General features: G+C 42.5%; 2 pseudogenes; one reads left to right on the forward strand and one right to left on the reverse strand.

The window, feature by feature from the left end:
- The first annotated feature begins 1,894 nt into the window (after positions 1-1,894).
- Positions 1,895-4,763, forward strand: LOC131695579 (F-box/WD repeat-containing protein 7-like; annotated as a pseudogene).
- Positions 4,764-7,690: 2,927 nt separating this feature from the next.
- Positions 7,691-9,745, reverse strand: LOC131695580 (DEAD-box helicase Dbp80-like; annotated as a pseudogene).
- Positions 9,746-14,648: the final 4,903 nt, after the last annotated feature.

Consider the following 14,648-nt stretch of genomic DNA (forward strand, 5'->3'; position numbering starts at 1 on the left):
GTTTTAGGCATTCTTCAATGCACGGCTAGCGACCTCAAAAAAAATATGTTTGAAACGGGTTTCACGAAGCATGTTCTGCCCTTGTGACTTTTATTTTCATTCGCTCAATTAATGTATGATTTGACAACAGGAGCTCTCATTGATTACACAGGTTACGCTGATGATTCGCTGCAAGTTGTAGAAAATGCATCTAGTTGGTGGTTTCAAGTACCAATTATTGAAAATCAAAGATCAGGCATTGATTATGCAGCTACTGACTAGTGACGAAATTATCGACTTCTCGAAAGATCGTGCCATGTTAATACGTTCCCATGAGTCGATTGCTTTGGACGCCTATCAAGAAACCGTATTCATCAGGACTGTAATATTTGACGACTCCGCGATAGTATGCACGTGCACATGCATCACAAAAAGGATCGATACGCATGCTAAAATCAACTCGATTATGCCATCTAGGTAAATCAATAAATTACACTACATTGCTTCCGCATTCTAATTTTTAATTATTTATTTATTCATAGGTATTAATCAAATCGGTCGCAGACTATCGCTATTTGCTATCGACTTGCAAGCAGCGAGGACGAACGGCCTTCACGAGACGTTGCTCACATGGATGCTGCGGAAGATATTCTCACTCATGATCCCGGCTCCGGAAGCACGGAGACTACAGTAAATAACGCACAAACACCAAGACTGCATCGGAAGCGCAAATTGACTGAAAATCGGGCGTTGTTCGGAAGCAGCACCGATCGTACTATAGGATCCGAAATCGTAGGCGGTATGGGGAATCACTGTGACAACACAAGCTCGGAGTCCCTCAACTTTAGTAGACGTAAACAGTTAGCTTTAGATAGTACCAGTTCGCCGAGAACTTTACTCAGTCCATCTAATCTTACTACAACGCAAACATCCTCAACGATGGGAGAGCGAAAGACCCCTAAGATAATCCTCCTCCCGAGGTAAACGATTGGTTGCAAAAATTCAAGCGATGGACTCCCGTCGAACGGCTGGTTGCAGTAGATCTGCTGATTGAACATTGCGACCCGACCCAGGTGCGGCAGATGATGAAGGTTATCGAACCCCAATTCCAGCGAGATTTTTCACTTCTATCGAAGGAGCTCACACTTCAAGTGCTGTCTTACCTGAAACCAAAAGATCTTCTCCGTGCGGCTCAAACTTGTCGCAATTGGTATTTCCTAGCCGAAAAACGCAAGGAAGCTGTCAACATGATGAATGCGATGGGAGGTAACCGCCTGAAACGCCATTTGCCTTCTATTTCGTCTCAATGGAAAGCGGCGTACATGCGACAACACATCATGGAGTTGAACTGGCGCTCGAGACCTATTCGTACGGTTATGGTACTAAAACGTCACGACAACCACGTTATCACGTGCCTTCAGTTCTGCAGCAACCGAATTGTATCCGGTTCCGACAACACTACACTGAATTATTTAAAATCGAAGATCAGGCATTGATTATGCAGCTACTGACTAGTGACGAAATTATCGACTTCTCGAAAGATCGTGCCATGTTAACACGTGCCCATGAGTCGATTGCTTTGGACGCCTATCAAGAAACCGTATTCATCAGGACCGTAATGACGACTCCGCGATAGTATGCACGTGCGCATGCATCACAAAAAGGATCGATACGCATGCTAAAATCAACTCGATTATGCCATCTAGGTAAATCAATAAATTACACTACATTGCTTCCGTATTCTAATTTTTAACTATTTATTTATTCATAGGTGTTAATCAAATCGGTCGCAGACATCATCCAACAAATTTTCGATTGCGATGGTGGTTGAATCGAGTGCCCCTCCAGCACCCTTTTCATCCAAATATGCCAAACATTGTCTGCCTCGATTACTCACCATTCATTACCAAACCAAAGGATGCTGTTAAAACAGAAATGCCAAATACATGTCATTTGCTATCGACACCGGTCTAAAGTGGACACTGCGTTAAATACTTTCTAATACTGGAAACGAAATCCTTAACAGTGTCCAAGGTTTCCATTATTTGCTGATTGTGAGTTCCATGATATATATTTTTTGCATGAATTCAATTTATGCTTTTTACTTTAGATGCTCTCATCGTTGATACAAGGTACGCTGATGATTGCCTATACAATGAAGTAGTTTATCAAGACATTTTGTAAAGAAGAATATGTAGTCTGATTCCTGACAAAGAAGGAGTACTCAAGCGATTGAAGAAAATCTAAGACCAGCTTAGATACATTACGTATCGGTGTCGTCGACTGTAGAAGAAAACGTTCTAGGCACCATTTGCATTGCGCTCGGAATGGTACCAGCGACAACTCGCCCACCGGCAGTAATTTTTGTTCTCGACTACAGAATCTGGGGTACAAGTTTGTTCGAACATACTCAGCCCGATGTTTTGTTTTTAAATTGCGACGTACAGTGGCTTAGGTCAGCAAAGTTAGTCATCCGATAAATCATCGAGTCGATGGTACACACTAACAGTTAGATGTACAGAGTACTGAATCCGGTCGGTAAACAATCAAAAAGCTTGTAATGAAAATCACACCAGTACGATATTTGGGAAGTATCAATCACAGCAACTGAAAAACTCAGATATTGAAATATACTTCCTTACAAAGAAGAAGTTCAAAACTCGCTCTGTCTGCGGACAGTCAAAGACGCAAACATACCACACCGCCACTATACCATGCTACGTTTCTACGGAAAATCATCCGGACGCTCAGCATTACGAAGCTGCTTATCATGTTCTACAAAAATCTGGTAGTTTTCAAAATATACCGATTGATGCCACGATGGCGTTTCCGAGGTGAATTTCAGCATATTTTGAGCATGAACTAATAACAAAAACCAATGCGGAAATCGTCATTACTCTCCTGGACGACTTAGCTTACAAAATGTGCTTTCGACTGGATATTCCATGTGCCTGCCTACTATCGTTGTACTTCGTTCTACGACAACCACTAAGAAATCTGGGTCAATTCAACTTGTAGCTTTAGGTAAACAGCCAGTGTATAATCTATTAAAATTTAATCACGATGCCGTTTTTTTCAGGTGTTGAGCGGAGTCATCACATTTGGTAGTTTATTCGTTTTCTTGACAGTTGTGAAAGACTTTCTTGGGTAAAATTGTTTAAACCTGATCTATACGATAGTCCACGCTCGATACTAATCCAGACACATTAACCTTCCCAGAAGCTGTCATCATCAGGCCATCATGCTACTGCAAAATTACAATTGCAAACTCGTCCGAGTTGGACGAGTCCCATTGCTCCACGTATGATTTTCCTGTGGACTAGTTTAGATTTCGGTACGTACAAAATTGAACTTCGTTTATCACCGATATCATTTTATCGAAAATTAATGTGATTCTATTTATCAATTTCACAGAAGTACCTTATGTCCATGTCACTAGAACTGGCTGCTGCTGTAGAAAAGCACGACTGCGATGAACTGGGCCGATTGTGAGGAAGGATCGAATGCGGAAATTTGCAAATGCCGAGATTATGATGAAGGACCTGGTGGCACCGGCCTCAGCGGTCTTGCAAGCAGCGAGGACGAACGGCCTTCACGAGACGTTGCTCACAGGGATGCTGCGGAAGATATTCTCGCTCATGATCCCGGCTCCGGAAGCACGGCGACTACAGTAAATAACGCACATACACCAAGACTGCATCGGAAGCGCAAACTTGTCTCAATTGGTTTTTCCTAGCCGAAAAACGCAAGGAAGCTGTCAACATGATGAAAGCGATAGGAGGTAACCGTCTGAAACGGGGCCGTGCCGGCAATTTGCCTTCTATTTCGTATCAATGGAAAGCGGCGTACATGCGACAACACATGATGGAGTTGGAGTGGGAAACTGGCCAACTGTTGCATACGCTGTATGGCCACACTTTGACTGTTCGTTGTATGCATTTACACAGAATAAAGTCGTCAGTGGTTCCCGCGATGCAACTCTACGAGTCTGGGACGTTACCGAGGGCACTTGCCTACATGTGCTGTTTGCTGTGTTCAGTGCGATGGTAGGCTAGTAGTTTCGGGAGCTTACAACTACATAGTTAGGGTGTGGAATCCTGAACGACAAGAGTATCTCCATACGCTTCAAGGCCACACTAATCGGGTGTACTCGCTACAGTTTGATGGTGTTCACGTCGTATATGGCTCGCTGGACACGTCGATTCGCGTATGTGACTCGGAAATGGGAAGTTGCAAACATGCTCTGATGGGTCACCAGGGTTTAACATCCGGTATGCAGCTCCGGCAAAATATTCTGTTATCGAGGAATGCTGACTCGACCGTCACGGTTTGTGATATCATCACTGGTCAGTGCTTGCAAACGCTATCTAGCCCCAACAAGCATCAATCGGCGGTCACCTGTTTGCAGTTCAATTCCCGCTTCGTAATCATCAGCTCCGACGACGCTACCGTCAAGCTGTGGGACGTAAAAATTGGTGAGTTCATCGTAACCTGGTTGCACTAGAATCGGGCGGTTCTGGTGGTGTGTGGTGAATCAGAGCCAACGACACCAAACTAATTTGTGCCGTAGAGTCACGCAACGGTACGGAATAACCAAACTAATGGTTCTCGACTTTGATGTAGGTGTCTGCTTGAAATGCTCATAAGTTTGAACAAGTATACTCTTAATACCTTCCTTAGTACTTTTCTGAGGAACAAACAACTGGTGCCATTGCACGTACACTAACCCTACATGCATACATCAAAAATTTATAAATATTGTAAGGATTAGTACTTTAAAAAAATTTGACGTTAATAAAAATTCTGAAGCAAAAAATATTGCTGTTATTGTTTTCATTTGAAAAGAAAAAAAACTCAAACGAATATAACAAGAAGAAGAAGACCAAAATAAGGAGCACGACGATCGCCCGATTTTCTATAGTTCGACATCGGGCTTACGTCGGTCCGATTACGTCGATGCGTTTGACATATTCGAAGGTTGACGCGGTTTATGCAAATGGTGCAAAATTGCAGGATATAAACCCGATATCCTGCTCTGATCGTCCCGTTATCGGGCATAGTCGGCCCGATCATCGGCTTGATAATCGGGCCGATTGAGCTCTACAAAATTTACTGGGATAGTTAGGCAGATTCAAACACTGGCAGCTCTTATTTCAGGAAGAAAACATTGGCATCTCAAGCAAATGTTCAAGCTCTAGCTTAACAGTTTTATTGTTGACGACATTAGTAAGAACTTTGCATGTACGAATAGCAATACGAATTTTAAGATATGATGCGGTGTCATATTTTGCGAATATCTCCTGGTGATCACAAAAAATATTGCTTATTTTTGTATCTCTAGGCTCGATAACACAAGGAAAGGGTAAAATAATCATCACCATAATCACAATACCTTTTCCACATACATCCGAAAAGAACATGTTATGTGACGTCATGCTCGATTGGCTCCGGCATTTGACATCTTCGATTGGCTCCGCTCAGTGTCTCCGCCTAAAGCTTAGTATGCACCTCTTGCGAAATGAGGTCGCGAAATATTTTTCCTTCTTCCGTGCGGAATTTTGACATTTGCTCGCGAAAACTAGTCTATGTGTTTACTGTTAGATGTCGCTTTTGATAACTGAAAAACGACATCAGCTGTTGTTTGTTTATTTCTTTTTTATGTTTCTGCTGTGATTTGAATGTTTTAACTGGTGTATTTTATTAATTCATCACTGATGTGTATGTAATCGGTGATAATTGTAAAGCTATTTGCCATTCATGAAGCTATCAGGAAAGTGACGTACTCAGCGTGAATCATGTTTCGAGCATGATTAATCATAATGCTTATTTGTGACGGTTCCGGATGTCTCGGGGAAATTCAGTCTGACCAATTTAGACAGCACAATTCCTGGAATCGGAAATTTAAATCATTGCCTGGCCATTCTCTATCTAAATTGGCTGCTTCTACAGGTTCTAGAAGACCCAGGGAAATGATCGAAATTCGCTAAACCAAATTTATTGCAATTATCCGAATCGTAAGTCTAAATTGGCGTGTGACCATTAAGAAGCATACAAGTCTCGGGGAAACTATTTTTCGAAACACGTTTCGGAATCCGGAATGGATTCCAGCGCAAATATAACAACCAACTCCGACTCAATCTGTTTCAGGTCGAACTAAACCCTAAGCTTCAAACTTTGGGTGACGTTAAAAATCGATTATGATAACAATGGCTACTACTAAAGGTTCTGGAAGTCTCAGCGAATGCTACCAATAATCAATACAGATGCAAACCTATTTTTGGTATAACAATTGTGAGAATCGCAATTCAAATTTATTGCCATAAGTAATTCGTGGTAATTCTAATTACATGAAACACTATAAAAGGCTAGAGAAAAGATTAAAGGAATCCCGGGAAAGTGTTTCATGGTCTGAATCGTCATTCAAAATTACTGGATTATATTATATAACTAAATTGGTCACTTAACGAAACCGATGGTCAAACAAATCGTCAACCAATCGGATCAACAACTGCTGTACTTCAAGAATTCCGTATGTCCTATAGCACGTTTACTTAATCACCATGCTGCTTTTTATATGCTAGACGGTGGGTGCCGGTATTCGTGAAGGATACCGTTTGCGACCGGGTTTGCATTATCGCGCCCCCGATTTTGTCACCCTCATATGAAAATTGATAGCTGGTAGTTTGATGGGCTCTAGCAGTCGAACCAAATTCAATTCGAGTAAATCCTTTCTTGGGCATATTTTTCTTATCTTAGGGATCCAAAATATGCAAAAATAAAAATCTGATTTATTTTTTAAATTTTGCACTATCAGACCCGCTTAACCCATTATAACCCAGCTATGTTAAAACTTTTGGTAATTCATAAAATACTTCGTGAGCCCTCATATTATGCCACTTATGTTTGGAACGCTTTGGTGCGAAAAAAAACTAGCACATGAAATTTCATACGCTGGGCTGATAGGGTATCAACTAATTATTACAGAGAAAATTCAGCTCATATCCTTATATTTAGCATAAAAACGAATAATATCTTCAACCTTGCGAGAAAATTCATTTAGCAGCTTTTTTGAATGATTTTAACACTTCTCTCCTCTATCATGCCGTTTTGTTGGTTCGTTGCATCAAACCATCTTTCCCTTAAACTATGTAATTATTTTAAGAAAAACATTTTCTTACGAGAATTTACATAAAAACTATTCTGGTTAGAACCAGGCATGATTTGCAACGTATAAGGCATTTGTTAGCCTTGAATGCACTGCTTCAACGTTAAACTCAACGAGAAAGTTGTGAGCTCCCTCCGGGTCCTAGAGGAAATAATTTTGCCTTAGGAAAAAAAGATATCGGCTCATCCTAGCGTATGAAATTTCATACCACGAACTACCAGGACAATTTTCGCAATTCGGCAATAATGAAGGAATAAATAAATGTAAAAATATGCTAGATTCAAACGCAGTCGCCTTGAATCGCTTCAAAGCATATATCAGTTAAGATATCTTTTTGTGTTTTTATAGCTGTGTTCTGTTTTCTTGGAATTTTGATTCACATAATGAACAAAATATTTTTCATCTTCTGCTTCAAGGTTAGTCTTTCGGATAATTTTTCCACCGCTTTCTCTACTGGCCGTTCAACGACAAAATAAAATAAAAAAAAACAAAGTCGTGTTCTTAAAAGTCGATTTAATTGAAAATTATAACCATTAAACATGCGCTATACAATCCTATATTTCTAACAAATGCACATTTCACGAAAGAGAAACTTTGCTCATCAACATAAGGAAACCAACTCTACCAAATATTTAAAAAGGGCTTATCTGCAAAACGTAAACATTGAGAAAATTGTCAAAGGTCAGATTCATTATAATCATATTTGGAAAATCGATACTATTTTATTTCTTTTGATTGCGCATATTGCTACTACTTGTATACCTCACACAAAAAATGCTGTTCAAGTCTGATATTACACCGAAAGTTAGACGAATTAACTGAATTCTAATTTGATGGTCAGATTGACCCCACTGAACATTATAAAATCAGATTGGCCCTGTATGTAAATTATGGAAAAGTCTGTTAATACAATAATGCGTTATAATCCATTTAATACGACTCTATTGCTAGTTAGGTACTTTCCAATCAGTTAGGTCCTGTCATAATCAGTTTGGTCATAAAAATCAATAAGTAAAATCGCTATCAAAATTCTTCATAATCAACTGATGCGTTATGTACATGCTCGGGTAGATATTTGTTAATGGAAAACATGAAAATTCAATTTGTTACATTTTGCAGTAAGGCCCTTTTCAAATGTTGGGATAGAACTGGGTAGAGCTAAATAAAAGTATAAATTCAAAATCGGAACAAGTATGACCCAAAAAAGCTCCAATGCCGTTCACCAGTAGCTGGTCGAAAACACTTTACGATCCGATCTTTTCATTTTCGTCCGAGATCTCCGCGACTAGCAACTGAATCTTTCCGGAAATGTTTTTCGATTGATCTGCAAATCATCATGCTTCGATTACCACTAGGTTGATGGTGATTCCGTTCTGTTAAAGCGGAAAGAAATACAATCTAGAGGATCACAAGAATGAGTCACACTTACCGAATCTACCGGTGCGTCTAATTCGATGTAGATATGTTACGCAATCGGCTCGTCCCTGCTGATCCATCGGCAGGTCGAAGTTGACGACAATGGTCACCTGTTCGACGTCGATACCTAAGGTGAAAGAATCTCTCTGTAACCTGGTGCTGTAGCCAGAATCAAGTGGCGGAACTTACCCCTGGACAAAACGTTCATTATAATCTGAACCTTCTCTAGTCCGGTTCGGAATCGATCCAGAGCGTCCAACCGTTGCTCCACCGTTAGATCACCGGACAGTACCGCTACCGAGTGACCATCCTGGGACATCCTGCCGGTCAACCAACCGGCCGTTTTGCGTACCTGTTTCGATCGATTAACAGTTCCGAAAATAAGTTTACTTGGAGTTTACAACTGTCCTATACATCATATGACAGAAAATGATCGCTTGTCCGACGGTAATCACACAATTTCTCGTCCTGGTTGCGGCACTTGACGTAGTGCTGTTTGATGTTATCGAGTGTTTCTTTCTCCCGCGCCAGCCGAATGACGATTGGATTGGGTACGACGTGCTCTGCGAACTCCATCACCTCACGCTCGTACGTGGCCAAGAACAGCGACCATAACACCCGCCTCGTCCAGTAGAAAAAGGGAAAACTTCTAGGTCGTACGTCCTGAACTTTATACCCCAGTCGATTAGCTTGCCGGGTGTTCCGATGATGCTATGATTAGTCAGCTTCGCCCCTTTGACGATCTCTTCACCGCGAACGGCGTAAGGAAGTTTGATTTCCGGACAAAACTTTGGTATTTTGGCAGCTATTTCCCCCTTTTGAATTGCCAGCTCATACGTGGGGGAAATACAAATCACCTGCAGATAGTTTTTTAACTGATGGACTCAACTGAGCATTGACAGCACGAAGGCAGCGGTTTTTCCTGTTTCCGACTGACTGGGCGATTATATTCCGTGGCGGACCGCCCAACAGAGTAGGTACAGCCGTCTCCTGAATCTTGGAAGGGGCGTTGAAACCCATCGCATAGACTCCTTGAAGAAATTCCGGCTTCATGTGCAAAGCTTCGAAAGTTTTAACCAACCAACCGGCGAAGAAGAATCCTTCCGCTGCACCTCCAGATCCAGCTTTGACTACTAGACCTTAGCGAACATCTTTCATTAGCAAACTTGAATCCGCCGGGCTAAAAGATTAGTCATAGATAATTTTAAAGCTGATACTAAATATATCGGCAGAAAATTTTGAATAGGACGTAAGCAACAATGAGGTTCTCTTTGGGGTCTTTCTCTTCTGTTTATTAAACGATCGTTTCAATATTTAGAACTCAACTCTTTGCCTAATATTGTAGTAAAAACCATCGGCTATGTACTGGAAAATTAGTGGTGTTATAGTGATGTGATAATAAGAGAAAGTAAACAAAGAGAAGCTCTCAATGTTATTTATGTCCTAATCAAAATTTTCTCCAGATTTCGACTTACTTGAATACCTCTGCGTCTTCCGCGGAGGAAGCTGTTTCTTCATTTTCTCTTGCAGCTTGTTTTTCTTCAGGAGCTGTTAGTCAGAATTTCCGTAGCTACCGAACTCAAAACTGCAGGTGCAGCCGTTTCTACGGGAGTAACCAGCTTTGGTTGTGCTTGACTCCGATTTCTCTAAATCATGAAGGCTACCGCTGGTAAAAATTGTGGCAGACAAGTTTTAAGGCAGAATGTGCCGATAAAATGTTTTCCGATGTGTCGATCATTCGCAAACTCCTGTTGTTTGTTAGAACTATAATTTCTATGTGGTTCTTTTTTGAGGGGTTGTTGGCTGCTGCTGGATTTGGAGTTGTCGGTACTGCTACGGTTGTATCGATTTAATATTGGTTGGCCAGGATGTTGATAAGATTAGTTGAGCTGATTTGTAGCATCGGGTTGTTGTTGAGAGAAACTTCCAAAGTTGATCGATGGCTGCTGGCTCTGCCGCTGACAAAAAATACTGCTCCGGCGGCCGCCTTGTTCGGGTGTGCTGTAAATAATATTAATTATTTAAATTTAATTGTTTAAAACTAGAAACAATCACACTTCCAATAATATTTCTAAACTTACCATTCAAATTCAAAATATTGAATCTCTAAAACTACGAAATTTTGACAGGTTGCGATGAAAAAAAAACACAAAATTACCAATCTTGTTTTTTCATATTTTTACATTGCAACCTGTCAAAATTTCGCGAGCCTCCGTGCGAAATAATACCTCTGACCATTATTTCGCAAGGAAAAAGTTTGCCTTGGTGACAGCGCATAGAAAGCAGCGCTGTCTCGCGGAAGTATTATGAAACTTATCGTTTGTCGAACCGTGTCTCGGCTAACTGCATTTTTCGTTATCGTTTTCGCGAGAGCTGCGTACCGCTTACGAAATGGAAACGAAAATTTTTTTCGCGAGCATTTCGCGACGTTTTTTATGCATAGGTTTTGTATAGGAAATTTCATTTCGCAAGAGGTGCATACTTAGCTTAAGCTTTAAGCTAAAGCTTAGTATGCACCTCTTGCGAAATGAGGTCGCGAAATATTTTTCCTTCTTCCGTGCGGAATTTTGACATTTGCTCGCGAAAACTAGTCTATGCGTTTGCCGTTAGATGTCGCTTTAGACAGCTGAAAAGCGCTATCAGCTGTTGTTTGTTTATTTCTTCTCCATGTTTTTGCTATCATTTCCGAATGTTTTGAATGAATCTTTTGGCGAGATGGGCCATCCCTGGCCTTAGCCTGTCACGTTACAGTGACGAAAGTAAAAGAAAAAAATGAATCTTTTTTCTTCATTTGTCGCTGATGACCAAGTTAATTACCCCCGTGTAACTGTTGGTAACTCGTAAAAACTCAGGAATATCTATACCTGTAAGCTTTGAAGATCACTAGAAGAGTAATGACGTGTTTACGAATTTAATTAACGTGTGACATTAGAAGGAGGATCCGATAGATAGTCAACCAAATACAGAAGCATTGCCGGAGCTCTTGCATATTTCACTGATGTTGCGATGTCGGACTTTGCAAATATGACTGCAGAAGATGAATCTTTTTGTCATGCAGAATGCGCAACCGAATGCTCCCAAATAATTCGGTTGCAATGCTTCAGTTTTATTCAGATTCCATATACACTCAGACACAAGCAGACGCTTATCTGTGGTGCAAAATACCAATATCAAATAGGTTTCTTTTTGCTCATTACCCTTATTTTATTCCGGCATAGCAGACGGGATGAAACATAAAATAATTTAATTCTATTTGAATATCGTTTAAGCATTCAGGAATCTACTTTATGAATTTTATCTCGCTTTTTGATTAACTACAACAATCTACAAGTGCTACAACACTAATTGCATTGCTCAATCGACTTTATCTCTAGAATTAACTTGTCGGCTCGTTTAACATTTGTAATACCTCACGTAGCTGTTAAAAATAGTCCTATGTTGAAATGAATTGATACACTGTTCCAACATGGTACAAAGAATGTGAAATATTGAATATTAAATATTAACTATAAAATATACACGAATTATTGATTTCGCGTATTTGTTTCAAATTCTGTTTTTGCTGAACATCCAAGTTCACTATTTCGATTTTCAACTGCAACCAGAATATATTATATTACATATTCGCATCAAGGAAACAAAATGAATAGCATTGTTAGTTACGACATAATGAAAATTTTTCCCAGAAATAAAAAAAATAATGAAGGAACAAATAAATTGTTATTGTTATTTATTATTTATCAGGATGCGATTGCACAGGCTGTCTCAACAACCAGTTTCTGCAACCTATGTGCATTAACTGCGTACACCTACCGTTGCACTTGACAGTGTGTGCAGTGCTTTATGGTTACACCTATGACCGCGCACCCGGTTTCCCATGAGCCTTTTGGCGGCTCAGAGGCTGTCCTTCCATGTTGCTCAGGGATACATTGCTCCTATACACATCCATACACACAAACTTAGATTAAAGAGCGGGGGTGCACTAAGGCATATAAGTGCCTTATCTGCACCTCTAAGAAGCAAGCCCATAAACATGCTATGGGCGGACCTTCGTGTCCCTTCGGCGAGTTAAATAAGAAGAAGCCGTGAGAGTCACACAGCTAAATCTTAACCATTGTGCAGCAGCCCAACAGCTGCTGTGGCAGTCGGTCTCGGAGTCGAGGACAGATGTCGCCCTATTATCAGACCCGTACAGCATCCCTGCCGGCAACGGCAATTGGGTGTCGGACGGGTCTGGAATGGTGGCAATCTGTACAACGGGAAGGTTCCCGGTTCAAGAGGTAATACACCCCTCCGCCGAGGGTGTGGCGATTGCCAAGATCAATGGTGTGTTCTATTGCAGCTGCTACGCCCCACCAAGGTGGCCAATAGAACAGTTCTACCAGATGATCGACAGGCTCTCGTCGGACCTCGTGGGCCGGAAACCGGTAGTAATAGCGGGAGACTTCAACGCTTGGGCAGTGGAGTGGGGCAGCCGCTGTACAAATAGCAGGGGTCAAGCGCTAATGGAAGCGTTTGCGAAACTCGATACTGTGCTAGCTAATGATGGCTCCGCTAGTACATTCCGTAGAAACGGAGTGGAGGCGTGGATTGATTTGACCTTTGCCAGCTCGAGTCTGGCTCCAGGCATGGAATGGAGGGTAGACGAAGGCTACACCCATAGTGATCATTTAGCAATCCGCTTTAAGATCAACTATGGTGTGCAGCATCCGAGGGCGGGAGATCCCTGTCAGGTACGCGGGTGGAAGTCCAATCACTTCGACAGCGAAGCTTTCACCGCGGCCCTGGGACTGGAGGCCAACACCGACAGTCTAAGCGGGGATGCGCTGGTAGCTGTTCTATCACGCGCGTGCGACGCCACTATGCCGAGAAAAACACTGCCAAGAAACGGTAGATGCCCGGTATACTGGTGGAGTGCCGAGATTGCAGCTCTACGGTCAGCCTGCCTCAGAGCTAGACGTAGGATGCAAAGAGCTCGCACCGAGGATGCAAGAGAGAACCGCCGTGAAGTGTTTCGAGCTGCGAAATTAGCCCTTAACAAGGCTATTAAAAGCAGCAAGAGAGCGTGTTTCGACAACCTGTGTGAGAGTGCCAACGCGAATCCGTGGGGTGACGCCTACCGGATTGTGATGGCCAAGACCAAAGGGGGCTCCTCACCCCCAGAACGGTCTCCGGACCGGTTGGCAACGATTATCGAAGTACTCTTCCCGTCTCGAGCCACAAGCCCCTGGCCACCTGCACTACGAGACAGTGCGGGCACGGTCGAAATGGTGGCTCCAGTGACGAACGAAGAACTACTCGCAGTGGCTAAATCCCTAGCAATGAACAAAGCTCCAGGGCCGGATGGAGTCCCGAACAACGCTCTCAAGGCAGCGATCATAGCGAACCCGAACATGTTCAGGCTAGCTATGCAGAGATGCCTTGACGAGTGCCGTTTCCCCGATAGATGGAAAAGGCAGAAACTGGTGCTGTTGCCGAAGCCCGGGAAGCCGCCAGGCGACCCATCGGCGTACAGACCAATCTGTCTGATAGACACGACTGGCAAACTGCTTGAGAGGATCATCCTCAACAGGCTCACCCCGTACGCGGAAGGTACGGACGGTCTGTCAAGCAACCAGTTTGGCTTTCGGAAGGGTAAGTCCACAGTGGACGCTCTCAACTCAGTGATAAATACTGCCGAGATAGCGATCCAACGAAAAAGGCGAGGTATTCGATACTGTGCGTTAGTGACACTTGACGTGAAGAATGCATTCAACAGCGCAAGCTGGGATGCCATCGCGCTCTCGTTACACCGGCTTAGCCTACCGGTGGGTCTGTACCGGATCCTGGAAAGTTACTTCCAAAACCGCGTACTGCTATACGAGACCGATGCCGGTCAGAAAAGGGTTCCGATTACCGCCGGAGTCCCGCAGGGCTCGATCCTAGGCCCGGTGCTATGGAACCTCATGTATGACGGGGTTCTGAGACTGAAGTTCCCTCCTGGGGTCAAGATCGTCGGCTTTGCCGACGACGTAACCTTGGAGGTCTACGGGGAGTCAATTCCTGAGGTAGAACTAACCGCAGAACACGCGATTAGCACGGTGGAGGA

The sequence above is a fragment of the Topomyia yanbarensis genome, unplaced genomic scaffold (genome assembly GCF_030247195.1).
Source record: "Topomyia yanbarensis strain Yona2022 unplaced genomic scaffold, ASM3024719v1 HiC_scaffold_458, whole genome shotgun sequence".
Lineage (NCBI taxonomy): Eukaryota > Metazoa > Arthropoda > Insecta > Diptera > Culicidae > Topomyia > Topomyia yanbarensis.